We start from the raw sequence: 26,318 nt of genomic DNA on the forward strand, positions 1-26,318 counted from the left end.
CATCACATTACATGGCAATGCAATGCACAGTTGCTGAAGTTGAACCAAAATGAGCTTGTAATCTGGCTTCTGCAACTTTGAACATGAAAAATCCAATGAGGAGAAGAAAAGCAAAGCCAAAGAGTCCATCCCAAAATCCGACAAACAAGCAAAATGAACAAAAAACATTGAATTCAATTCTTTCTGATTTTAGAAACTGCATTAAAGAAGGGGTGCACCGGTCCTGGAGATACTGCAATACCAGGTCAATGCGTGGAGTGGACAGAGCAAGCTCTTTTTCCATCTCCCTGTTCTAAAAATCCATTTAATATATGGTCCCCAGATAGGGGACGTATCAGATATTAAACTGATAAGAACAGATACTACACTTGATCTTAGCCAAAAGGCCGAGAAGCGATAACCAGAATTGGTTTCAAACTACGGAGCCACCCAAGGATCCTGAAAAGTCCATTTGTGGAGATGAGCTCCTGGACTCCCGTTAAGAAGACATGTTGTCAACCTCTAGATCCCTTACATGCCTGCACTTTTCGGCTTGCTGCTGATGCAATCCACGCGTTTTAGATCTGCATAACTCCACCTCTTTAAACACAGCACCTTCACCCCCTGCTGTTCCCACCCGCCTCAACACCGTTGGAAGGGAGGAGAACCAATTAAGGCGGGGGGTGGGGTGGAACGAGCAGCTGTCTACCCTTAGCAGGAGGGCTCCTGATTACATACCTCTCCTGCTGCTGCTGCTGCTGGCTGTCCAGCAGCAGACTGAAGGTGGCTGCTGCTGTGCACAGGTATATAAAGGCTCAGAGCCTATTATGACACGCGCAGCCAGCGTTCCATTGCCACATTCCATCTACTGCAGGCAGGATACCTGGCTGGCTGAATGTCGCTGAGAAGCTCACAGAGACCGCCATAAGCAACAGTTTAACAGAATGCCACAGACTAATCAACCAAACTTTTTGGGTTGGGTTCTCTTTTATAGTCTACAGGCATTAAATGAAAGAAGTCAGTGTTCCAGCAGAAGGAGACAACGTTTCAGAAAAGGCATTGTAGCAAACCAAAAAAGAAATTTTAAGCGCAGCAGAGTAACCAGCGCACATACCTGTTAGCTCAGGTGAGTTTAAAAGGCTGCTGTTGATAACAAGGGCATTTGCTAAATAGATGGTGTGTGTGCAACAATATACTGAAAGGTCAATTATATTGTGCAGCTTATCTCACCACCTGTAGTTATTTAGGTGAAAGCTCCAAAATGCTTGCCTAATATGTCTGTTTATCCAAAAGGAAGTAAAAAGGGAGAGCTAGAAAGATAGCATTGCATCACATTACATGGCAATGCAATGCACAGTTGCTGAAGTTGAACCAAAATGAGCTTGTAATCTGGCTTCTGCAACTTTGAACATGAAAAATCCAATGAGGAGAAGAAAAGCAAAGCCAAAGAGTCCATCCCAAAATCCGACAAACAAGCAAAATGAACAAAAAACATTGAATTCAATTCTTTCTGATTTTAGAAACTGCATTAAAGAAGGGGTGCACCGGTCCTGGAGATACTGCAATACCAGGTCAATGCGTGGAGTGGACAGAGCAAGCTCTTTTTCCATCTCCCTGTTCTAAAAATCCATTTAATATATGGTCCCCAGATAGGGGACGTATCAGATATTAAACTGATAAGAACAGATACTACACTTGATCTTAGCCAAAAGGCCGAGAAGCGATAACCAGAATTGGTTTCAAACTACGGAGCCACCCAAGGATCCTGAAAAGTCCATTTGTGGAGATGAGCTCCTGGACTCCCGTTAAGAAGACATGTTGTCAACCTCTAGATCCCTTACATGCCTGCACTTTTCGGCTTGCTGCTGCTGCAATCCACGCGTTTTAGATCTGCATAACTCCACCTCTTTAAACACAGCACCTTCACCCCCTGCTGTTCCCACCCGCCTCAACACCGTTGGAAGGGAGGAGAACCAATTAAGGCGGGGGGTGGGGTGGAACGAGCAGCTGTCTACCCTTAGCAGGAGGGCTCCTGATTACATACCTCTCCTGCTGCTGCTGCTGCTGGCTGTCCAGCAGCAGACTGAAGGTGGCTGCTGCTGTGCACAGGTATATAAAGGCTCAGAGCCTATTATGACACGCGCAGCCAGCGTTCCATTGCCACATTCCATCTACTGCAGGCAGGATACCTGGCTGGCTGAATGTCGCTGAGAAGCTCACAGAGACCGCCATAAGCAACAGTTTAACAGAATGCCACAGACTAATCAACCAAACTTTTTGGGTTGGGTTCTCTTTTATAGTCTGCAGGCATTAAATGAAAGAAGTCAGTGTTCCAGCAGAAGGAGACAACGTTTCAGAAAAGGCATTGTAGCAAACCAAAAAAGAAATTTTAAGCGCAGCAGAGTAACCAGCGCACATACCTGTTAGCTCAGGTGAGTTTAAAAGGCTGCTGTTGATAACAAGGGCATTTGCTAAATAGATGGTGTGTGTGCAACAATATACTGAAAGGTCAATTATATTGTGCAGCTTATCTCACCACCTGTAGTTATTTAGGTGAAAGCTCCAAAATGCTTGCCTAATATGTCTGTTTATCCAAAAGGAAGTAAAAAGGGAGAGCTAGAAAGATAGCATTGCATCACATTACATGGCAATGCAATGCACAGTTGCTGAAGTTGAACCAAAATGAGCTTGTAATCTGGCTTCTGCAACTTTGAACATGAAAAATCCAATGAGGAGAAGAAAAGCAAAGCCAAAGAGTCCATCCCAAAATCCGACAAACAAGCAAAATGAACAAAAAACATTGAATTCAATTCTTTCTGATTTTAGAAACTGCATTAAAGAAGGGGTGCACCGGTCCTGGAGATACTGCAATACCAGGTCAATGCGTGGAGTGGACAGAGCAAGCTCTTTTTCCATCTCCCTGTTCTAAAAATCCATTTAATATATGGTCCCCAGATAGGGGACGTATCAGATATTAAACTGATAAGAACAGATACTACACTTGATCTTAGCCAAAAGGCCGAGAAGCGATAACCAGAATTGGTTTCAAACTACGGAGCCACCCAAGGATCCTGAAATGTCCATTTGTGGAGATGAGCTCCTGGACTCCCGTTAAGAAGACATGTTGTCAACCTCTAGATCCCTTACAAGCCTGCACTTTTCGGCTTGCTGCTGCTGCAATCCACGCGTTTTAGATCTGCATAACTCCACCTCTTTAAACACAGCACCTTCACCCCCTGCTGTTCCCACCCGCCTCAACACCGTTGGAAGGGAGGAGAACCAATTAAGGCGGGGGGTGGGGTGGAACGAGCAGCTGTCTACCCTTAGCAGGAGGGCTCCTGATTACATACCTCTCCTGCTGCTGCTGCTGCTGGCTGTCCAGCAGCAGACTGAAGGTGGCTGCTGCTGTGCACAGGTATATAAAGGCTCAGAGCCTATTATGACACGCGCAGCCAGCGTTCCATTGCCACATTCCATCTACTGCAGGCAGGATACCTGGCTGGCTGAATGTCGCTGAGAAGCTCACAGAGACCGCCATAGGCAACAGTTTAACAGAATGCCACAGACTAATCAACCAAACTTTTTGGGTTGGGTTCTCTTTTATAGTCTGCAGGCATTAAATGAAAGAAGTCAATGTTCCAGCAGAAGGAGACAACGTTTCAGAAAAGGCATTGTAGCAAACCAAAAAAGAAATTTTAAGCGCAGCAGAGTAACCAGCGCACATACCTGTTAGCTCAGGTGAGTTTAAAAGGCTGCTGTTGATAACAAGGGCATTTGCTAAATAGATGGTGTGTGTGCAACAATATACTGAAAGGTCAATTATATTGTGCAGCTTATCTCACCACCTGTAGTTATTTAGGTGAAAGCTCCAAAATGCTTGCCTAATATGTCTGTTTATCCAAAAGGAAGTAAAAAGGGAGAGCTAGAAAGATAGCATTGCATCACATTACATGGCAATGCAATGCACAGTTGCTGAAGTTGAACCAAAATGAGCTTGTAATCTGGCTTCTGCAACTTTGAACATGAAAAATCCAATGAGGAGAAGAAAAGCAAAGCCAAAGAGTCCATTCCAAAATCCGACAAACAAGCAAAATGAACAAAAAACATTGAATTCAATTCTTTCTGATTTTAGAAACTGCATTAAAGAAGGGGTGCACCGGTCCTGGAGATACTGCAATACCAGGTCAATGCGTGGAGTGGACAGAGCAAGCTCTTTTTCCATCTCCCTGTTCTAAAAATCCATTTAATATATGGTCCCCAGATAGGGGACGTATCAGATATTAAACTGATAAGAACAGATACTACACTTGATCTTAGCCAAAAGGCCGAGAAGCGATAACCAGAATTGGTTTCAAACTACGGAGCCACCCAAGGATCCTGAAAAGTCCATTTGTGGAGATGAGCTCCTGGACTCCCGTTAAGAAGACATGTTGTCAACCTCTAGATCCCTTACATGCCTGCACTTTTCGGCTTGCTGCTGCTGCAATCCACGCGTTTTAGATCTGCATAACTCCACCTCTTTAAACACAGCACCTTCACCCCCTGCTGTTCCCACCCGCCTCAACACCGTTGGAAGGGAGGAGAACCAATTAAGGCGGGGGGTGGGGTGGAACGAGCAGCTGTCTACCCTTAGCAGGAGGGCTCCTGATTACATACCTCTCCTGCTGCTGCTGCTGCTGGCTGTCCAGCAGCAGACTGAAGGTGGCTGCTGCTGTGCACAGGTATATAAAGGCTCAGAGCCTATTATGACACGCGCAGCCAGCGTTCCATTGCCACATTCCATCTACTGCAGGCAGGATACCTGGCTGGCTGAATGTCGCTGAGAAGCTCACAGAGACCGCCATAAGCAACAGTTTAACAGAATGCCACAGACTAATCAACCAAACTTTTTGGGTTGGGTTCTCTTTTATAGTCTGCAGGCATTAAATGAAAGAAGTCAGTGTTCCAGCAGAAGGAGACAACGTTTCAGAAAAGGCATTGTAGCAAACCAAAAAAGAAATTTTAAGCGCAGCAGAGTAACCAGCGCACATACCTGTTAGCTCAGGTGAGTTTAAAAGGCTGCTGTTGATAACAAGGGCATTTGCTAAATAGATGGTGTGTGTGCAACAATATACTGAAAGGTCAATTATATTGTGCAGCTTATCTCACCACCTGTAGTTATTTAGGTGAAAGCTCCAAAATGCTTGCCTAATATGTCTGTTTATCCAAAAGGAAGTAAAAAGGGAGAGCTAGAAAGATAGCATTGCATCACATTACATGGCAATGCAATGCACAGTTGCTGAAGTTGAACCAAAATGAGCTTGTAATCTGGCTTCTGCAACTTTGAACATGAAAAATCCAATGAGGAGAAGAAAAGCAAAGCCAAAGAGTCCATCCCAAAATCCGACAAACAAGCAAAATGAACAAAAAACATTGAATTCAATTCTTTCTGATTTTAGAAACTGCATTAAAGAAGGGGTGCACCGGTCCTGGAGATACTGCAATACCAGGTCAATGCGTGGAGTGGACAGAGCAAGCTCTTTTTCCATCTCCCTGTTCTAAAAATCCATTTAATATATGGTCCCCAGATAGGGGACGTATCAGATATTAAACTGATAAGAACAGATACTACACTTGATCTTAGCCAAAAGGCCGAGAAGCGATAACCAGAATTGGTTTCAAACTACGGAGCCACCCAAGGATCCTGAAAAGTCCATTTGTGGAGATGAGCTCCTGGACTCCCGTTAAGAAGACATGTTGTCAACCTCTAGATCCCTTACATGCCTGCACTTTTCGGCTTGCTGCTGCTGCAATCCACGCGTTTTAGATCTGCATAACTCCACCTCTTTAAACACAGCACCTTCACCCCCTGCTGTTCCCACCCGCCTCAACACCGTTGGAAGGGAGGAGAACCAATTAAGGCGGGGGGTGGGGTGGAACGAGCAGCTGTCTACCCTTAGCAGGAGGGCTCCTGATTACATACCTCTCCTGCTGCTGCTGCTGCTGGCTGTCCAGCAGCAGACTGAAGGTGGCTGCTGCTGTGCACAGGTATATAAAGGCTCAGAGCCTATTATGACACGCGCAGCCAGCGTTCCATTGCCACATTCCATCTACTGCAGGCAGGATACCTGGCTGGCTGAATGTCGCTGAGAAGCTCACAGAGACCGCTATAAGCAACAGTTTAACAGAATGCCACAGACTAATCAACCAAACTTTTTGGGTTGGGTTCTCTTTTATAGTCTGCAGGCATTAAATGAAAGAAGTCAGTGTTCCAGCAGAAGGAGACAACGTTTCAGAAAAGGCATTGTAGCAAACCAAAAAAGAAATTTTAAGCGCAGCAGAGTAACCAGCGCACATACCTGTTAGCTCAGGTGAGTTTAAAAGGCTGCTGTTGATAACAAGGGCATTTGCTAAATAGATGGTGTGTGTGCAACAATATACTGAAAGGTCAATTATATTGTGCAGCTTATCTCACCACCTGTAGTTATTTAGGTGAAAGCTCCAAAATGCTTGCCTAATATGTCTGTTTATCCAAAAGGAAGTAAAAAGGGAGAGCTAGAAAGATAGCATTGCATCACATTACATGGCAATGCAATGCACAGTTGCTGAAGTTGAACCAAAATGAGCTTGTAATCTGGCTTCTGCAACTTTGAACATGAAAAATCCAATGAGGAGAAGAAAAGCAAAGCCAAAGAGTCCATCCCAAAATCCGACAAACAAGCAAAATGAACAAAAAACATTGAATTCAATTCTTTCTGATTTTAGAAACTGCATTAAAGAAGGGGTGCACCGGTCCTGGAGATACTGCAATACCAGGTCAATGCGTGGAGTGGACAGAGCAAGCTCTTTTTCCATCTCCCTGTTCTAAAAATCCATTTAATATATGGTCCCCAGATAGGGGACGTATCAGATATTAAACTGATAAGAACAGATACTACACTTGATCTTAGCCAAAAGGCCGAGAAGCGATAACCAGAATTGGTTTCAAACTACGGAGCCACCCAAGGATCCTGAAAAGTCCATTTGTGGAGATGAGCTCCTGGACTCCCGTTAAGAAGACATGTTGTCAACCTCTAGATCCCTTACATGCCTGCACTTTTCGGCTTGCTGCTGCTGCAATCCACGCGTTTTAGATCTGCATAACTCCACCTCTTTAAACACAGCACCTTCACCCCCTGCTGTTCCCACCCGCCTCAACACCGTTGGAAGGGAGGAGAACCAATTAAGGCGGGGGGTGGGGTGGAACGAGCAGCTGTCTACCCTTAGCAGGAGGGCTCCTGATTACATACCTCTCCTGCTGCTGCTGCTGCTGGCTGTCCAGCAGCAGACTGAAGGTGGCTGCTGCTGTGCACAGGTATATAAAGGCTCAGAGCCTATTATGACACGCGCAGCCAGCGTTCCATTGCCACATTCCATCTACTGCAGGCAGGATACCTGGCTGGCTGAATGTCGCTGAGAAGCTCACAGAGACCGCCATAAGCAACAGTTTAACAGAATGCCACAGACTAATCAACCAAACTTTTTGGGTTGGGTTCTCTTTTATAGTCTGCAGGCATTAAATGAAAGAAGTCAGTGTTCCAGCAGAAGGAGACAACGTTTCAGAAAAGGCATTGTAGCAAACCAAAAAAGAAATTTTAAGCGCAGCAGAGTAACCAGCGCACATACCTGTTAGCTCAGGTGAGTTTAAAAGGCTGCTGTTGATAACAAGGGCATTTGCTAAATAGATGGTGTGTGTGCAACAATATACTGAAAGGTCAATTATATTGTGCAGCTTATCTCACCACCTGTAGTTATTTAGGTGAAAGCTCCAAAATGCTTGCCTAATATGTCTGTTTATCCAAAAGGAAGTAAAAAGGGAGAGCTAGAAAGATAGCATTGCATCACATTACATGGCAATGCAATGCACAGTTGCTGAAGTTGAACCAAAATGAGCTTGTAATCTGGCTTCTGCAACTTTGAACATGAAAAATCCAATGAGGAGAAGAAAAGCAAAGCCAAAGAGTCCATCCCAAAATCCGACAAACAAGCAAAATGAACAAAAAACATTGAATTCAATTATTTCTGATTTTAGAAACTGCATTAAAGAAGGGGTGCACCGGTCCTGGAGATACTGCAATACCAGGTCAATGCGTGGAGTGGACAGAGCAAGCTCTTTTTCCATCTCCCTGTTCTAAAAATCCATTTAATATATGGTCCCCAGATAGGGGACGTATCAGATATTAAACTGATAAGAACAGATACTACACTTGATCTTAGCCAAAAGGCCGAGAAGCGATAACCAGAATTGGTTTCAAACTACGGAGCCACCCAAGGATCCTGAAAAGTCCATTTGTGGAGATGAGCTCCTGGACTCCCGTTAAGAAGACATGTTGTCAACCTCTAGATCCCTTACATGCCTGCACTTTTCGGCTTGCTGCTGCTGCAATCCACGCGTTTTAGATCTGCATAACTCCACCTCTTTAAACACAGCACCTTCACCCCCTGCTGTTCCCACCCGCCTCAACACCGTTGGAAGGGAGGAGAACCAATTAAGGCGGGGGGTGGGGTGGAACGAGCAGCTGTCTACCCTTAGCAGGAGGGCTCCTGATTACATACCTCTCCTGCTGCTGCTGCTGCTGGCTGTCCAGCAGCAGACTGAAGGTGGCTGCTGCTGTGCACAGGTATATAAAGGCTCAGAGCCTATTATGACACGCGCAGCCAGCGTTCCATTGCCACATTCCATCTACTGCAGGCAGGATACCTGGCTGGCTGAATGTCGCTGAGAAGCTCACAGAGACCGCCATAAGCAACAGTTTAACAGAATGCCACAGACTAATCAACCAAACTTTTTGGGTTGGGTTCTCTTTTATAGTCTGCAGGCATTAAATGAAAGAAGTCAGTGTTCCAGCAGAAGGAGACAACGTTTCAGAAAAGGCATTGTAGCAAACCAAAAAAGAAATTTTAAGCGCAGCAGAGTAACCAGCGCACATACCTGTTAGCTCAGGTGAGTTTAAAAGGCTGCTGTTGATAACAAGGGCATTTGCTAAATAGATGGTGTGTGTGCAACAATATACTGAAAGGTCAATTATATTGTGCAGCTTATCTCACCACCTGTAGTTATTTAGGTGAAAGCTCCAAAATGCTTGCCTAATATGTCTGTTTATCCAAAAGGAAGTAAAAAGGGAAAGCTAGAAAGATAGCATTGCATCACATTACATGGCAATGCAATGCACAGTTGCTGAAGTTGAACCAAAATGAGCTTGTAATCTGGCTTCTGCAACTTTGAACATGAAAAATCCAATGAGGAGAAGAAAAGCAAAGCCAAAGAGTCCATCCCAAAATCCGACAAACAAGCAAAATGAACAAAAAACATTGAATTCAATTCTTTCTGATTTTAGAAACTGCATTAAAGAAGGGGTGCACCGGTCCTGGAGATACTGCAATACCAGGTCAATGCGTGGAGTGGACAGAGCAAGCTTTTTTTCCATCTCCCTGTTCTAAAAATCCATTTAATATATGGTCCCCAGATAGGGGACGTATCAGATATTAAACTGATAAGAACAGATTTTTTTTTTGTCGAAAGCCCGAATTCGTGTACAAAACCCGAGTGCGCTTAAAAAAGTGACAAGTGCCACAAAAAAAGTGCACTAGGATGCTGGTCTTCTTGAAACCCTCTCCAAAAGGAGAAGGGTCCCCCAAACCATTCCCCGTCCCTCCGAGCCAGAAGGCCACAGCGAGGAACAGGGACAAATAGCCACCTCCAGCCGGAGCCAGAGGCGACCCAATCTTACCCCCAGCACCTGCCCGAGTTCTCACCCGAGCAAGGCACTGGGAGCCAAAGACTGTGCTCCCCTCCCGGAAGAGGGGAGCCAACAACGCTCTCCTCCCGAAAGAGGAGAGCCAAGGGGGTTCAGGGGGGAGCGGAACCTGATGGCCACACACTCCCCCCCTAGACCTGCCAAGAGAGGAACCCGTAAGGGAACCGCATCCCGACAAAATCCTAGTAGGACGTAACACACGTGAATAAGTGGACACACAGTGACAAAGAAATTTAAATAAATAGTGAAGGTTTCACAGTATAATACTGCCCGGACCTTCGACCGGGAATTGAAAAATTCCCCATCCTAAGGCCAGAAGGCCCGGAATAAGGGTGTGTGTGAAGAAAGAAATATTGAAGTGCTAGTGCAAATGTGCCATAAACTCAAGTGGGGTTCCCAATCCCAGTGAGTTAAGGCACCCCAGGGTCACCACTCCTGGGGCACTTCACACTTCGGGCTTTCGATCTTCCACGGCCCAATGGCGTCGATCCTGGGGGGCCATGCTTTCCACCAGATGACTATATTAGCCACCTGGCGTACTAACAAGCGCCTAAACCCCAGTGTGCATAATGTATCAATCTACTAGGGCGGCCAACATCCAAAACCGCCTTTTCGAAAGATACTACACTTGATCTTAGCCAAAAGGCCGAGAAGCGATAACAAGAATTGGTTTCAAACTACGGAGCCACCCAAGGATCCTGAAAAGTCCATTTGTGGAGATGAGCTCCTGGACTCCCGTTAAGAAGACATGTTGTCAACCTCTAGATCCCTTACATGCCTGCACTTTTCGGCTTGCTGCTGCTGCAATCCACGCGTTTTAGATCTGCATAACTCCACCTCTTTAAACACAGCACCTTCACCCCCTGCTGTTCCCACCCGCCTCAACACCGTTGGAAGGGAGGAGAACCAATTAAGGCGGGGGGTGGGGTGGAACGAGCAGCTGTCTACCCTTAGCAGGAGGGCTCCTGATTACATACCTCTCCTGCTGCTGCTGCTGCTGGCTGTCCAGCAGCAGACTGAAGGTGGCTGCTGCTGTGCACAGGTATATAAAGGCTCAGAGCCTATTATGACACGCGCAGCCAGCGTTCCATTGCCACATTCCATCTACTGCAGGCAGGATACCTGGCTGGCTGAATGTCGCTGAGAAGCTCACAGAGACCGCCATAAGCAACAGTTTAACAGAATGCCACAGACTAATCAACCAAACTTTTTGGGTTGGGTTCTCTTTTATAGTCTGCAGGCATTTAATGAAAGAAGTCAGTGTTCCAGCAGAAGGAGACAACGTTTCAGAAAAGGCATTGTAGCAAACCAAAAAAGAAATTTTAAGCGCAGCAGAGTAACCAGCGCACATACCTGTTAGCTCAGGTGAGTTTAAAAGGCTGCTGTTGATAACAAGGGCATTTGCTAAATAGATGGTGTGTGTGCAACAATATACTGAAAGGTCAATTATATTGTGCAGCTTATCTCACCACCTGTAGTTATTTAGGTGAAAGCTCCAAAATGCTTGCCTAATATGTCTGTTTATCCAAAAGGAAGTAAAAAGGGAGAGCTAGAAAGATAGCATTGCATCACATTACATGGCAATGCAATGCACAGTTGCTGAAGTTGAACCAAAATGAGCTTGTAATCTGGCTTCTGCAACTTTGAACATGAAAAATCCAATGAGGAGAAGAAAAGCAAAGCCAAAGAGTCCATCCCAAAATCCGACAAACAAGCAAAATGAACAAAAAACATTGAATTCAATTCTTTCTGATTTTAGAAACTGCATTAAAGAAGGGGTGCACCGGTCCTGGAGATACTGCAATACCAGGTCAATGCGTGGAGTGGACAGAGCAAGCTCTTTTTCCATCTCCCTGTTCTAAAAATCCATTTAATATATGGTCCCCAGATAGGGGACGTATCAGATATTAAACTGATAAGAACAGATACTACACTTGATCTTAGCCAAAAGGCCGAGAAGCGATAACCAGAATTGGTTTCAAACTACGGAGCCACCCAAGGATCCTGAAAAGTCCATTTGTGGAGATGAGCTCCTGGACTCCCGTTAAGAAGACATGTTGTCAACCTCTAGATCCCTTACATGCCTGCACTTTTCGGCTTGCTGCTGCTGCAATCCACGCGTTTTAGATCTGCATAACTCCACCTCTTTAAACACAGCACCTTCACCCCCTGCTGTTCCCACCCGCCTCAACACCGTTGGAAGGGAGGAGAACCAATTAAGGCGGGGGGTGGGGTGGAACGAGCAGCTGTCTACCCTTAGCAGGAGGGCTCCTGATTACATACCTCTCCTGCTGCTGCTGCTGCTGGCTGTCCAGCAGCAGACTGAAGGTGGCTGCTGCTGTGCACAGGTATATAAAGGCTCAGAGCCTATTATGACACGCGCAGCCAGCGTTCCATTGCCACATTCCATCTACTGCAGGCAGGATACCTGGCTGGCTGAATGTCGCTGAGAAGCTCACAGAGACCGCCATAAGCAACAGTTTAACAGAATGCCACAGACTAATCAACCAAACTTTTTGGGTTGGGTTCTCTTTTATAGTCTGCAGGCATTAAATGAAAGAAGTCAGTGTTCCAGCAGAAGGGGACAACGTTTCAGAAAAGGCATTGTAGCAAACCAAAAAAGAAATTTTAAGCGCAGCAGAGTAACCAGCGCACATACCTGTTAGCTCAGGTGAGTTTAAAAGGCTGCTGTTGATAACAAGGGCATTTGCTAAATAGATGGTGTGTGTGCAACAATATACTGAAAGGTCAATTATATTGTGCAGCTTATCTCACCACCTGTAGTTATTTAGGTGAAAGCTCCAAAATGCTTGCCTAATATGTCTGTTTATCCAAAAGGAAGTAAAAAGGGAGAGCTAGAAAGATAGCATTGCATCACATTACATGGCAATGCAATGCACAGTTGCTGAAGTTGAACCAAAATGAGCTTGTAATCTGGCTTCTGCAACTTTGAACATGAAAAATCCAATGAGGAGAAGAAAAGCAAAGCCAAAGAGTCCATCCCAAAATCCGACAAACAAGCAAAATGAACAAAAAACATTGAATTCAATTCTTTCTGATTTTAGAAACTGCATTAAAGAAGGGGTGCACCGGTCCTGGAGATACTGCAATACCAGGTCAATGCGTGGAGTGGACAGAGCAAGCTCTTTTTCCATCTCCCTGTTCTAAAAATCCATTTAATATATGGTCCCCAGATAGGGGACGTATCAGATATTAAACTGATAAGAACAGATACTACACTTGATCTTAGCCAAAAGGCCGAGAAGCGATAACAAGAATTGGTTTCAAACTACGGAGCCACCCAAGGATCCTGAAAAGTCCATTTGTGGAGATGAGCTCCTGGACTCCCGTTAAGAAGACATGTTGTCAACCTCTAGATCCCTTACATGCCTGCACTTTTCGGCTTGCTGCTGCTGCAATCCACGCGTTTTAGATCTGCATAACTCCACCTCTTTAAACACAGCACCTTCACCCCCTGCTGTTCCCACCCGCCTCAACACCGTTGGAAGGGAGGAGAACCAATTAAGGCGGGGGGTGGGGTGGAACGAGCAGCTGTCTACCCTTAGCAGGAGGGCTCCTGATTACATACCTCTCCTGCTGCTGCTGCTGCTGGCTGTCCAGCAGCAGACTGAAGGTGGCTGCTGCTGTGCACAGGTATATAAAGGCTCAGAGCCTATTATGACACGCGCAGCCAGCGTTCCATTGCCACATTCCATCTACTGCAGGCAGGATACCTGGCTGGCTGAATGTCGCTGAGAAGCTCACAGAGACCGCCATAAGCAACAGTTTAACAGAATGCCACAGACTAATCAACCAAACTTTTTGGGTTGGGTTCTCTTTTATAGTCTGCAGGCATTAAATGAAAGAAGTCAGTGTTCCAGCAGAAGGAGACAACGTTTCAGAAAAGGCATTGTAGCAAACCAAAAAAGAAATTTTAAGCGCAGCAGAGTAACCAGCGCACATACCTGTTAGCTCAGGTGAGTTTAAAAGGCTGCTGTTGATAACAAGGGCATTTGCTAAATAGATGGTGTGTGTGCAACAATATACTGAAAGGTCAATTATATTGTGCAGCTTATCTCACCACCTGTAGTTATTTAGGTGAAAGCTCCAAAATGCTTGCCTAATATGTCTGTTTATCCAAAAGGAAGTAAAAAGGGAGAGCTAGAAAGATAGCATTGCATCACATTACATGGCAATGCAATGCACAGTTGCTGAAGTTGAACCAAAATGAGCTTGTAATCTGGCTTCTGCAACTTTGAACATGAAAAATCCAATGAGGAGAAGAAAAGCAAAGCCAAAGAGTCCATCCCAAAATCCGACAAACAAGCAAAATGAACAAAAAACATTGAATTCAATTCTTTCTGATTTTAGAAACTGCATTAAAGAAGGGGTGCACCGGTCCTGGAGATACTGCAATACCAGGTCAATGCGTGGAGTGGACAGAGCAAGCTCTTTTTCCATCTCCCTGTTCTAAAAATCCATTTAATATATGGTCCCCAGAGAGGGGACGTATCAGATATTAAACTGATAAGAACAGATACTACACTTGATCTTAGCCAAAAGGCCGAGAAGCGATAACCAGAATTGGTTTCAAACTACGGAGCCACCCAAGGATCCTGAAAAGTCCATTTGTGGAGATGAGCTCCTGGACTCCCGTTAAGAAGACATGTTGTCAACCTCTAGATCCCTTACATGCCTGCACTTTTCGGCTTGCTGCTGCTGTAATCCACGCGTTTTAGATCTGCATAACTCCACCTCTTTAAACACAGCACCTTCACCCCCTGCTGTTCCCACCCGCCTCAACACCGTTGGAAGGGAGGAGAACCAATTAAGGCGGGGGGTGGGGTGGAACGAGCAGCTGTCTACCCTTAGCAGGAGGGCTCCTGATTACATACCTCTCCTGCTGCTGCTGCTGCTGCTGGCTGTCCAGCAGCAGACTGAAGGTGGCTGCTGCTGTGCACAGGTATATAAAGGCTCAGAGCCTATTATGACACGCGCAGCCAGCGTTCCATTGCCACATTCCATCTACTGCAGGCAGGATACCTGGCTGGCTGAATGTCGCTGAGAAGCTCACAGAGACCGCCATAAGCAACAGTTTAACAGAATGCCACAGACTAATCAACCAAACTTTTTGGGTTGGGTTCTCTTTTATAGTCTGCAGGCATTAAATGAAAGAAGTCAGTGTTCCAGCAGAAGGAGACAACGTTTCAGAAAAGGCATTGTAGCAAACCAAAAAAGAAATTTTAAGCGCAGCAGAGTAACCAGCGCACATACCTGTTAGCTCAGGTGAGTTTAAAAGGCTGCTGTTGATAACAAGGGCATTTGCTAAATAGATGGTGTGTGTGCAACAATATACTGAAAGGTCAATTATATTGTGCAGCTTATCTCACCACCTGTAGTTATTTAGGTGAAAGCTCCAAAATGCTTGCCTAATATGTCTGTTTATCCAAAAGGAAGTAAAAAGGGAGAGCTAGAAAGATAGCATTGCATCACATTACATGGCAATGCAATGCACAGTTGCTGAAGTTGAACCAAAATGAGCTTGTAATCTGGCTTCTGCAACTTTGAACATGAAAAATCCAATGAGGAGAAGAAAAGCAAAGCCAAAGAGTCCATCCCAAAATCCGACAAACAAGCAAAATGAACAAAAAACATTGAATTCAATTCTTTCTGATTTTAGAAACTGCATTAAAGAAGGGGTGCACCGGTCCTGGAGATACTGCAATACCAGGTCAATGCGTGGAGTGGACAGAGCAAGCTCTTTTTCCATCTCCCTGTTCTAAAAATCCATTTAATATATGGTCCCCAGAGAGGGGACGTATCAGATATTAAACTGATAAGAACAGATACTACACTTGATCTTAGCCAAAAGGCCGAGAAGCGATAACCAGAATTGGTTTCAAACTACGGAGCCACCCAAGGATCCTGAAAAGTCCATTTGTGGAGATGAGCTCCTGGACTCCCGTTAAGAAGACATGTTGTCAACCTCTAGATCCCTTACATGCCTGCACTTTTCGGCTTGCTGCTGCTGCAATCCACGCGTTTTAGATCTGCATAACTCCACCTCTTTAAACACAGCACCTTCACCCCCTGCTGTTCCCACCCGCCTCAACACCGTTGGAAGGGAGGAGAACCAATTAAGGCGGGGGGTGGGGTGGAACGAGCAGCTGTCTACCCTTAGCAGGAGGGCTCCTGATTACATACCTCTCCTGCTGCTGCTGCTGCTGCTGGCTGTCCAGCAGCAGACTGAAGGTGGCTGCTGCTGTGCACAGGTATATAAAGGCTTAGAGCCTATTATGACACGCGCAGCCAGCGTTCCATTGCCACATTCCATCTACTGCAGGCAGGATACCTGGCTGGCTGAATGTCGCTGAGAAGCTCACAGAGACCGCCATAAGCAACAGTTTAACAGAATGCCACAGACTAATCAACCAAACTTTTTGGGTTGGGTTCTCTTTTATAGTCTGCAGGCATTAAATGAAAGAAGTCAGTGTTCCAGCAGAAGGAGACAACGTTTCAGAAAAGGCATTGTAGCAAACCAAAAAAGAAATTTTAAGCGCAGCAGAGTAACCAGCGCACATACCTGTTAGCTCAGGTGAGTTTAAAAGGCTGCTGTTGATAACAAGGGCATTTGCTAAATAGATGGTGTGTGTGCAACAATATACTGAAAGGTCAATTATATTGTGCAGCTTATCTCACCACCTGTAGTTATTTAGGTGAAAGCTCCAAAATGCTTGCCTAATATGTCTGTTTATCCAAAAGGAAGTAAAAAGGGAAAGCTAGAAAGATAGCATTGCATCACATTACATGGCAATGCAATGCACAGTTGCTGAAGTTGAACCAAAATGAGCTTGTAATCTGGCTTCTGCAACTTTGAACATGAAAAATCCAATGAGGAGAAGAAAAGCAAAGCCAAAGAGTCCATCCCAAAATCCGACAAACAAGCAAAATGAACAAAAAACATTGAATTCAATTCTTTCTGATTTTAGAAACTGCATTAAAGAAGGGGTGCACCGGTCCTGGAGATACTGCAATACCAGTTCAATGCGTGGAGTGGACAGAGCAAGCTCTTTTTCCATCTCCCTGTTCTAAAAATCCATTTAATATATGGTCCCCAGATAGGGGACGTATCAGATATTAAACTGATAAGAACAGATACTACACTTGATCTTAGCCAAAAGGCCGAGAAGCGATAACCAGAATTGGTTTCAAACTACGGAGCCACCTAAGGATCCTGAAAAGTCCATTTGTGGAGATGAGCTCCTGGACTCCCGTTAAGAAGACATGTTGTCAACCTCTAGATCCCTTACATGCCTGCACTTTTCGGCTTGCTGCTGCTGCAATCCACGCATTTTAGATCTGCATAACTCCACCTCTTTAAACACAGCACCTTCACCCCCTGCTGTTCCCACCCGCCTCAACACCGTTGGAAGGGAGGAGAACCAATTAAGGCGGGGGGTGGGGTGGAACGAGCAGCTGTCTACCCTTAGCAGGAGGGCTCCTGATTACATACCTCTCCTGCTGCTGCTGCTGCTGCTGGCTGTCCAGCAGCAGACTGAAGGTGGCTGCTGCTGTGCACAGGTATATAAAGGCTCAGAGCCTATTATGACACGCGCAGCCAGCGTTCCATTGCCACATTCCATCTACTGCAGGCAGGATACCTGGCTGGCTGAATGTCGCTGAGAAGCTCACAGAGACCGCCATAAGCAACAGTTTAACAGAATGCCACAGACTAATCAACCAAACTTTTTGGGTTGGGTTCTCTTTTATAGTCTGCAGGCATTAAATGAAAGAAGTCAGTGTTCCAGCAGAAGGAGACAACGTTTCAGAAAAGGCATTGTAGCAAACCAAAAAAGAAATTTTAAGCGCAGCAGAGTAACCAGCGCACATACCTGTTAGCTCAGGTGAGTTTAAAAGGCTGCTGTTGATAACAAGGGCATTTGCTAAATAGATGGTGTGTGCAACAATATACTGAAAGGTCAATTATATTGTGCAGCTTATCTCACCACCTGTAGTTATTTAGGTGAAAGCTCCAAAATGGTTGCCTAATATGTCTGTTTATCCAAAAGGAAGTAAAAAGGGAGAGCTAGAAAGATAGCATTGCATCACATTACATGGCAATGCAATGCACAGTTGCTGAAGTTGAACCAAAATGAGCTTGTAATCTGGCTTCTGCAACTTTGAACATGAAAAATCCAATGAGGAGAAGAAAAGCAAAGCCAAAGAGTCCATCCCAAAATCCGACAAACAAGCAAAATGAACAAAAAACATTGAATTCAATTCTTTCTGATTTTAGAAACTGCATTAAAGAAGGGGTGCACCGGTCCTGGAGATACTGCAATACCAGGTCAATGCGTGGAGTGGACAGAGCAAGCTCTTTTTCCATCTCCCTGTTCTAAAAATCCATTTAATATATGGTCCCCAGATAGGGGACGTATCAGATATTAAACTGATAAGAACAGATACTACACTTGATCTTAGCCAAAAGGCCGAGAAGCGATAACCAGAATTGGTTTCAAACTACGGAGCCACCCAAGGATCCTGAAAAGTCCATTTGTGGAGATGAGCTCCTGGACTCCCGTTAAGAAGACATGTTGTCAACCTCTAGATCCCTTACATGCCTGCACTTTTCGGCTTGCTGCTGCTGCAATCCACGCGTTTTAGATCTGCATAACTCCACCTCTTTAAACACAGCACCTTCACCCCCTGCTGTTCCCACCCGCCTCAACACCGTTGGAAGGGAGGAGAACCAATTAAGGCGGGGGGTGGGGTGGAACGAGCAGCTGTCTACCCTTAGCAGGAGGGCTCCTGATTACATACCTCTCCTGCTGCTGCTGCTGCTGGCTGTCCAGCAGCAGACTGAAGGTGGCTGCTGCTGTGCACAGGTATATAAAGGCTCAGAGCCTATTATTACACGCGCAGCCAGCGTTCCATTGCCACATTCCATCTACTGCAGGCAGGATACCTGGCTGGCTGAATGTCGCTGAGAAGCTCACAGAGACCGCCATAAGCAACAGTTTAACAGAATGCCACAGACTAATCAACCAAACTTTTTGGGTTGGGTTCTCTTTTATAGTCTGCAGGCATTAAATGAAAGAAGTCAGTGTTCCAGCAGAAGGAGACAACGTTTCAGAAAAGGCATTGTAGCAAACCAAAAAAGAAATTTTAAGCGCAGCAGAGTAACCAGCGCACATACCTGTTAGCTCAGGTGAGTTTAAAAGGCTGCTGTTGATAACAAGGGCATTTGCTAAATAGATGGTGTGTGTGCAACAATATACTGAAAGGTCAATTATATTGTGCAGCTTATCTCACCACCTGTAGTTATTTAGGTGAAAGCTCCAAAATGCTTGCCTAATATGTCTGTTTATCCAAAAGGAAGTAAAAAGGGAGAGCTAGAAAGATAGCATTGCATCACATTACATGGCAATGCAATGCACAGTTGCTGAAGTTGAACCAAAATGAGCTTGTAATCTGGCTTCTGCAACTTTGAACATGAAAAATCCAATGAGGAGAAGAAAAGCAAAGCCAAAGAGTCCATCCCAAAATCCGACAAACAAGCAAAATGAACAAAAAACATTGAATTCAATTCTTTCTGATTTTAGAAACTGCATTAAAGAAGGGGTGCACCGGTCCTGGAGATACTGCAATACCAGGTCAATGCGTGGAGTGGACAGAGCAAGCTCTTTTTCCATCTCCCTGTTCTAAAAATCCATTTAATATATGGTCCCCAGATAGGGGACGTATCAGATATTAAACTGATAAGAACAGATACTACACTTGATCTTAGCCAAAAGGCCGAGAAGCGATAACCAGAATTGGTTTCAAACTACGGAGCCACCCAAGGATCCTGAAAAGTCCATTTGTGGAGATGAGCTCCTGGACTCCCGTTAAGAAGACATGTTGTCAACCTCTAGATCCCTTACATGCCTGCACTTTTCGGCTTGCTGCTGCTGCAATCCACGCGTTTTAGATCTGCATAACTCCACCTCTTTAAACAGAGCACCTTCACCCCCTGCTGTTCCCACCCGCCTCAACACCGTTGGAAGGGAGGAGAACCAATTAAGGCGGGGGGTGGGGTGGAACGAGCAGCTGTCTACCCTTAGCAGGAGGGCTCCTGATTACATACCTCTCCTGCTGCTGCTGCTGCTGGCTGTCCAGCAGCAGACTGAAGGTGGCTGCTGCTGTGCACAGGTATATAAAGGCTCAGAGCCTATTATGACACGCGCAGCCAGCGTTCCATTGCCACATTCCATCTACTGCAGGCAGGATACCTGGCTGGCTGAATGTCGCTGAGAAGCTCACAGAGACCGCCATAAGCAACAGTTTAACAGAATGCCACAGACTAATCAACCAAACTTTTTGGGTTGGGTTCTCTTTTATAGTCTGCAGGCATTAAATGAAAGAAGTCAGTGTTCCAGCAGAAGGAGACAACGTTTCAGAAAAGGCATTGTAGCAAACCAAAAAAGAAATTTTAAGCGCAGCAGAGTAACCAGCGCACATACCTGTTAGCTCAGGTGAGTTTAAAAGGCTGCTGTTGATAACAAGGGCATTTGCTAAATAGATGGTGTGTGTGCAACAATATACTGAAAGGTCAATTATATTGTGCAGCTTATCTCACCACCTGTAGTTATTTAGGTGAAAGCTCCAAAATGCTTGCCTAATATGTCTGTTTATCCAAAAGGAAGTAAAAAGGGAGAGCTAGAAAGATAGCATTGCATCACATTACATGGCAATGCAATGCACAGTTGCTGAAGTTGAACCAAAATGAGCTTGTAATCTGGCTTCTGCAACTTTGAACATGAAAAATCCAATGAGGAGAAGAAAAGCAAAGCCAAAGAGTCCATCCCAAAATCCGACAAACAAGCAAAATGAACAAAAAACATTGAATTCAATTCTTTCTGATTTTAGAAACTGCATTAAAGAAGGGGTGCACCGGTCCTGGAGATACTGCAATACCAGGTCAATGCGTGGAGTGGACAGAGCAAGCTCTTTTTCCATCTCCCTGTTCTAAAAATCCATTTAATATATGGTCCCCAGATAGGGGACGTATCAGATATTAAACTGATAAGAACAGATTTTTTTTTTTTTTTTCCTCAGATTAAGACCCACATTAATTTATGCATCATAGTGCATATTCACATAACGGGTTCTCAAATCATCATTCGGAAAAACAAAAACAAAATCCCAAAAAACACAACCCTGCAATTAACTGTTACTTACTGTAAGAAGTCCAATGTGAAAAGTTCCAGAGTGCTTCTGCTGCTGTCTCACCATACTTCTTTTTATCCAATAAATAGGCATAAAACAGTCTAGCAAGAAAAATCTTTCTGCATTCCATGGGGGAAAAAACAATCTTTTTAAAAATCACCAAATTCCGAACGTCCCATAAAACCTCTTTATATATGACAAAAATAATCCAGCTTGCCCGCTTCCTTTGCGAGTACTTAAAATCTTGACCTATTAAAATCCTTTCAAAATCGAAACAATGAAAACCAACTAAAGCAACAAACATACGTGACAACAAGGTAAAAACTTTTTTAGCAAAAAAACAGTCCCAAAAAATATGCTGTATTGTTTCCACCTTATTGCAACCTTCCCTAGGACATAGTTCTTGAACCTTTATCCCCCGGTCATTCAAAAAAGCCCTTGTTGGCAAGCATCCATGCAACGCCATCCAGGTTACATCCTTCTGTCTGTTGCTGATTCCACGCATGAAAAAAAGCTTCCACACCTGTCCAGACTGTGCATTATTACAAAACGGCACATCACATAACATCTCCTTCTTCTTAATACCTGAGACAATCAGTTTTTTGTCCGGTCTAACCATGGAGCTAATCCCATTTTGATCATAGAAGGACCTAAGCACCACATAAAAAAACGGTATCACAAACGAAACTGGTTTTCTTAAATCCTTCTCACACCAGCTCCATTTCTGGAAAAGCCGTCCTGCTAAATATTTGCACATGTCCGCAGTCCTGTTATTGCACTGGGATAATTTATAAATGTTCAAAAAATAATGCATTCTTAAAAATAAGTCAATGTTAGGAAAATCACAACCCCCATTTTCCACAGAACACATAACCATTCCTCTTCTTAGTTTCTCCATTTTGGATCCCCAAAAAAACACAAACAGTTTCCTTGTCACTCTCTTTGTCCAAAGCACAGCAGGTGGGAAAATCAAAGCAGTGTACAGCAGAAGCGGGAGAATCACAGACTTGATTACCAGCACTTTCCCTCTCAGCGACAGGTTCCTTAGTTTCCAAAAGTTCAACTTCTGATCCATTTTGTCTTCTAGAATCTTCAGGCTGCTTTTCCCTTTCAGTTCCTTCTCAAAGATGACACCAAGAACCTCAATTTCCTCCCTACTCTCCACTCCTGCCACGTTAACCTCAACCTGCCTCCCAAAGTTACAAAGCTGGCACTTTCCCCAATTCACCGCCATACCAGCCACACAACAAAAAATCCTTACGTGCAAATTCACTCTATTGAGATCCGCCTGTGAACCACAAGTAAAAACAATATCATCCATATAACTTAAAGACTTGACTGGACCCCCGGATCCCCCAGGAATAAAAACACCAGTCACACACTTGTCAACTTGCACACTTTTTAAAAGGGCCTCCACCACACAGATAAAAAGAATTGGTGACAGGGGACAACCCTGCCTAACTCCCGATAAAATATTAAAACTGGAACTCACATGCCCATTAACTAAAATCTGGCTACTGACCCCACAATAAAAACTCTTAATGACCATCAATAATTTATCCGGAACACCAAGGTGACTTAAAGCAGAGAACAAAAATCTATGTGATATTTTATCAAAGGCTTTCTCCAGGTCCACCGACTGTAACAAAAGAGCATTCTTATTCAAATTAGCCTGATAAATTAAGTCTCTTAGAAGCAGCAAATTATCTGAAATTTTCCTACCAGGCACTGCACATGCCTGATACTCCCCCACCATATCACCTATCACATCTGCCAGTCTACCAGCCACAATTTTAGAAATAATTTTGTAATCACTGTTTAACAATGTTATGGGCCTCCAATTTTTAATATCCCTCATGTCCCCTTTCTTATGAATCAGCGTAACAATCCCCCTACGCATAGAAACCGATAAAATCCCATGAGTAAAACCATATTGCACCACCCGGGAAAACTCCACACCTATAATATCCCAAAATCTAACATAAAATTCAGCAGGAAGACCATCACAGCCTGGCGTCTTGCCTTTCGCCAAGCCATCCACTGCCCGTCTAATTTCATCTTTCCCAACCTCCTCACTTAAAAACCCAATTTTCTCCTCAGGAATATTATTAGTTAATACTTTGCAATAATCATTAATTTCCGCATCACTGGCTCTACTATCGTTAGAGAAGAGTGTTTCATAAAAGGAAAGAATACTGCCAATCATCTCATCCCCAGATACCTCCCCTGCAGGAGAAAAAACAGACTTAAAAACCCCTTTAGGTTTAAAACATTTTTTAAAAAAGTATCTCGAACATTGCTCATTTTCCTCCATGTGCTTTATTTTTGCCTTAAACATAATAGTCTTCCCTTTTTCAATAAGTATCTTCTTCAGTTCGTCCTTCAAATCTGCAATCTCTTTATCCACCTCCATCCCCGCTCTCTTAAACTTATGGAGTACTTCCAATTTTGAAATAACAGCAGCATCATGATCCCTTTTGGCTTTCGCTCTCCTAAAACACACCCCTTTAAAATAACATGCAAATTTCTCCTTAGCCCAGTCCCACCACTCTAGCAAATCTTTAAAAAGGTGCTGTTCAGACACACAAGACAAAAACACTTTATTAAAACCAACCTTAACACTCTCCTCTTCCAGCAGGCTTACGTTCAGCTTCCAGAGTCCCTTTCCAAAAGCCAGGGACTCAGCTATACACAGATCTACCACTATCATCTTGTGGTCAGAAAAAGTCGTCATCACGTGGTTGCACTTGGCCACCTTAATCCCTTCAGACATAAAAACATAGTCAATTCGGGAAACACTACGTCCACTGTCTGATATGTATGTGAAATTATCACTTGGCCCAACCATCAGACCAGCATCCGTGTAGCGTAAATCCTGCACAATCTGATTTAAAATATTAGACGTAACATCAGTCCTACCTTCCGTAGAGCTCTTACGATCTTTTGCGGATCTGACACAATTAAAATCTCCAGCCACTATAGTGAAGTCTCTGCCTGGTAAAAACAACTTTAGAGACTCCAAAAACCCAACTCTTGCTTGTTTATCAGCAGGGGCATAAACATTAAAAACCCGTACCCGCTGACCTAAAAAATCCACTAATAAAAACAAACATCTCCCAGGTATGATTACTTTAAACTCTAAAACCTTTAGACTGGAATTACACAGTAAAATGCCCACCCCTTCATTCCTGTTTTCTGAGCATGGGGACCAAAAAGATTGCCCCTTATTCCACTCACTCTCATGCGGGGCAGATTTAATTACACATTCCTGCAGACAGACAATATCTGCATTCACACTCTCAATGTACTCCAGTATCCCTGCTCTCCTACAAGCAGAACCAATCCCTCGTACATTCAGAGAAGCAACACACAACGCCATCATAACAACAGGAAAAAATCTCCACCATACCCGATCCATCATGAACCAGGAGAAAACCCACTCCTGCCACCCACTTTTCTACGTATATCAGGCGACTCAGAACTCGAGTCCCTGTTAGAATAACCTGGTCTTAGGGAGACTGGATCTTCCTGCCCCCCAGACCAACACCCCTCCACCTTACTTCTTTTAATCACGGAGGCATAACTCTCCTCCTTGCCATCATCTTCCTCCTCATTTTCACTCCAATCACTGTTAACCCTATCACGCTGCTGAGGGGTTATAGTTCCATCCGAATCAGAATCCTCCTCCTCCAAAACCTCCATTTCCTCACCCCCATCTCTTCCCAAAACAGGATTCACTGACTCCGCCATATTAGACAAATCCATCCCATCACCCGGGCCATGCACATCAGCTACTTTGTTTATTACTTCCAGCCCCTCCCTCAAACCAACTTTCTTCTGGCTCCGCCCCTTTTCCTCCATCTTGGGCACCGCATGGTCTCTTCCCCTACCACCATCTTGTTTTTGGCTTTCCCCCTCTGAGTCTGAGCCTTCGCCCTCCTCCCCACTTTCCTGCCGAGTCTTCTTCTGCCTCTCTTCAGCGTCCACCTGTGACCTAGGAATCTGAGCCCACAATCTACATTTCCTTGCAAGGTGATCTGCATGTCCACACAAATCACACACCTTATTCATTGGGCAACCACTTGCAACATGCCCAGATTTCCCACAACCTCTACAAACATCACCTTGCACTGGACAATCTTTCTGAACATGTCCAAACTCATGACACTTCCTACAATATTCCATCTGTCCATTATAAAAACAAAATCCCCTTTCTCCTCCGATAGAAAACTGTGCAGGAATGCTCTTGGCACCCCCAATAGCTCTATCATCCGGTCTCAGTTTTACAACATATCTCCTCTTGCCATTTAGATAATTGTATTTGTTCTTCATTCTTCCCAAAAATTTAACCTCACTACAATACCGAGCTAAAAAATTGGAAACAGTCTCATCCGGAACTTTAGGGTTATACATGTGCACAACCACATACTTATATGTCTGCTGGAACAGAGGTTCCAGTGCAATAAACTCTAGGCATTTCAATTCCTTTTCTTCCTTCATTCGTACCAACTCCATGTAGACTCTCTGGCAAATACTCAAAGAAACAAAAGTGATATCATAAATTCCTTGTTTCTGAAAATCCTGCAGTGCCAATACATCCGTTACCTTCAAGCCATTAATGTTCTTCAAGACATCAACGCAAACTTGGTCCAAACCGATTTCTCCTTCATGACCTGCAGCCACCTGCAGACGGACCGAGTCCTCTAATCCACGTGTTTTCTCCACCATTTTTACAGCAGATAAACACAATCGCCGCTCAATCGCACACTAGGGCCCCACAAGGGGGAACCCCAGTCACAACTGCCCTCCAAACAACACCAGCAGCAGAAAACCACCACTGATCTTGCCAAAAGGCCGAGAAGCGATAACCAGAATTGGTTTCAAACTACGGAGCCACCCAAGGATCCTGAAAAGTCCATTTGTGGAGATGAGCTCCTGGACTCCCGTTAAGAAGACATGTTGTCAACCTCTAGATCCCTTACATGCCTGCACTTTTCGGCTTGCTGCTGCTGCAATCCACGCGTTTTAGATCTGCATAACTCCACCTCTTTAAACACAGCACCTTCACCCCCTGCTGTTCCCACCCGCCTCAACACCGTTGGAAGGGAGGAGAACCAATTAAGGCGGGGGGTGGGGTGGAACGAGCAGCTGTCTACCCTTAGCAGGAGGGCTCCTGATTACATACCTCTCCTGCTGCTGCTGCTGCTGGCTGTCCAGCAGCAGACTGAAGGTGGCTGCTGCTGTGCACAGGTATATAAAGGCTCAGAGCCTATTATGACACGCGCAGCCAGCGTTCCATTGCCACATTCCATCTACTGCAGGCAGGATACCTGGCTGGCTGAATGTCGCTGAGAA

At 44.6% G+C, this 26,318-nt stretch overlaps 16 non-coding genes and 1 pseudogene across 16 annotated transcripts; all 17 read right to left on the reverse strand.

Moving 5' to 3' along the window:
- Positions 1 to 207: 207 nt before the first annotated feature.
- LOC141241498 (U2 spliceosomal RNA) lies at positions 208 to 398 on the reverse strand. The gene has a single exon (XR_012306237.1). It is a non-coding gene; the product is annotated as a U2 spliceosomal RNA (small nuclear RNA).
- A 1,115-nt stretch (positions 399 to 1,513) lies between these two features.
- Positions 1,514 to 1,704, reverse strand: LOC141241500 (U2 spliceosomal RNA). The gene has a single exon (XR_012306238.1). It is a non-coding gene; the product is annotated as a U2 spliceosomal RNA (small nuclear RNA).
- A 1,115-nt stretch (positions 1,705 to 2,819) lies between these two features.
- Positions 2,820 to 3,010, reverse strand: LOC141241501 (U2 spliceosomal RNA). The gene has a single exon (XR_012306239.1). It is a non-coding gene; the product is annotated as a U2 spliceosomal RNA (small nuclear RNA).
- Positions 3,011 to 4,125: 1,115 nt separating this feature from the next.
- On the reverse strand, positions 4,126 to 4,316 carry LOC141241502 (U2 spliceosomal RNA). Its single transcript, XR_012306240.1, has one exon. It is a non-coding gene; the product is annotated as a U2 spliceosomal RNA (small nuclear RNA).
- Positions 4,317 to 5,431: 1,115 nt separating this feature from the next.
- LOC141241503 (U2 spliceosomal RNA) lies at positions 5,432 to 5,622 on the reverse strand. The gene has a single exon (XR_012306241.1). It is a non-coding gene; the product is annotated as a U2 spliceosomal RNA (small nuclear RNA).
- Positions 5,623 to 6,737: 1,115 nt separating this feature from the next.
- LOC141241504 (U2 spliceosomal RNA) lies at positions 6,738 to 6,928 on the reverse strand. The gene has a single exon (XR_012306242.1). It is a non-coding gene; the product is annotated as a U2 spliceosomal RNA (small nuclear RNA).
- Positions 6,929 to 8,043: 1,115 nt separating this feature from the next.
- On the reverse strand, positions 8,044 to 8,234 carry LOC141241505 (U2 spliceosomal RNA). Its single transcript, XR_012306243.1, has one exon. It is a non-coding gene; the product is annotated as a U2 spliceosomal RNA (small nuclear RNA).
- A 1,115-nt stretch (positions 8,235 to 9,349) lies between these two features.
- LOC141241623 (U2 spliceosomal RNA) lies at positions 9,350 to 9,531 on the reverse strand. Its single transcript, XR_012306353.1, has one exon. It is a non-coding gene; the product is annotated as a U2 spliceosomal RNA (small nuclear RNA).
- Positions 9,532 to 10,321: 790 nt separating this feature from the next.
- On the reverse strand, positions 10,322 to 10,413 carry LOC141241646 (U2 spliceosomal RNA; annotated as a pseudogene).
- A 1,115-nt stretch (positions 10,414 to 11,528) lies between these two features.
- On the reverse strand, positions 11,529 to 11,719 carry LOC141241506 (U2 spliceosomal RNA). The gene has a single exon (XR_012306244.1). It is a non-coding gene; the product is annotated as a U2 spliceosomal RNA (small nuclear RNA).
- A 1,115-nt stretch (positions 11,720 to 12,834) lies between these two features.
- LOC141241507 (U2 spliceosomal RNA) lies at positions 12,835 to 13,025 on the reverse strand. Its single transcript, XR_012306245.1, has one exon. It is a non-coding gene; the product is annotated as a U2 spliceosomal RNA (small nuclear RNA).
- Positions 13,026 to 14,140: 1,115 nt separating this feature from the next.
- On the reverse strand, positions 14,141 to 14,331 carry LOC141241564 (U2 spliceosomal RNA). Its single transcript, XR_012306301.1, has one exon. It is a non-coding gene; the product is annotated as a U2 spliceosomal RNA (small nuclear RNA).
- A 1,118-nt stretch (positions 14,332 to 15,449) lies between these two features.
- LOC141241566 (U2 spliceosomal RNA) lies at positions 15,450 to 15,640 on the reverse strand. The gene has a single exon (XR_012306303.1). It is a non-coding gene; the product is annotated as a U2 spliceosomal RNA (small nuclear RNA).
- Positions 15,641 to 16,758: 1,118 nt separating this feature from the next.
- On the reverse strand, positions 16,759 to 16,949 carry LOC141241576 (U2 spliceosomal RNA). The gene has a single exon (XR_012306312.1). It is a non-coding gene; the product is annotated as a U2 spliceosomal RNA (small nuclear RNA).
- A 1,116-nt stretch (positions 16,950 to 18,065) lies between these two features.
- LOC141241509 (U2 spliceosomal RNA) lies at positions 18,066 to 18,256 on the reverse strand. Its single transcript, XR_012306247.1, has one exon. It is a non-coding gene; the product is annotated as a U2 spliceosomal RNA (small nuclear RNA).
- A 1,115-nt stretch (positions 18,257 to 19,371) lies between these two features.
- Positions 19,372 to 19,562, reverse strand: LOC141241510 (U2 spliceosomal RNA). The gene has a single exon (XR_012306248.1). It is a non-coding gene; the product is annotated as a U2 spliceosomal RNA (small nuclear RNA).
- Positions 19,563 to 20,677: 1,115 nt separating this feature from the next.
- Positions 20,678 to 20,874, reverse strand: LOC141241618 (U2 spliceosomal RNA). The gene has a single exon (XR_012306348.1). It is a non-coding gene; the product is annotated as a U2 spliceosomal RNA (small nuclear RNA).
- Positions 20,875 to 26,318: the final 5,444 nt, after the last annotated feature.

Source organism: Phyllobates terribilis, unplaced genomic scaffold (assembly GCF_046119375.1).
Source record: "Phyllobates terribilis strain yellow unplaced genomic scaffold, ASM4611937v1 Scaffold_1017__1_contigs__length_469563, whole genome shotgun sequence".
NCBI lineage: Eukaryota > Metazoa > Chordata > Amphibia > Anura > Dendrobatidae > Phyllobates > Phyllobates terribilis.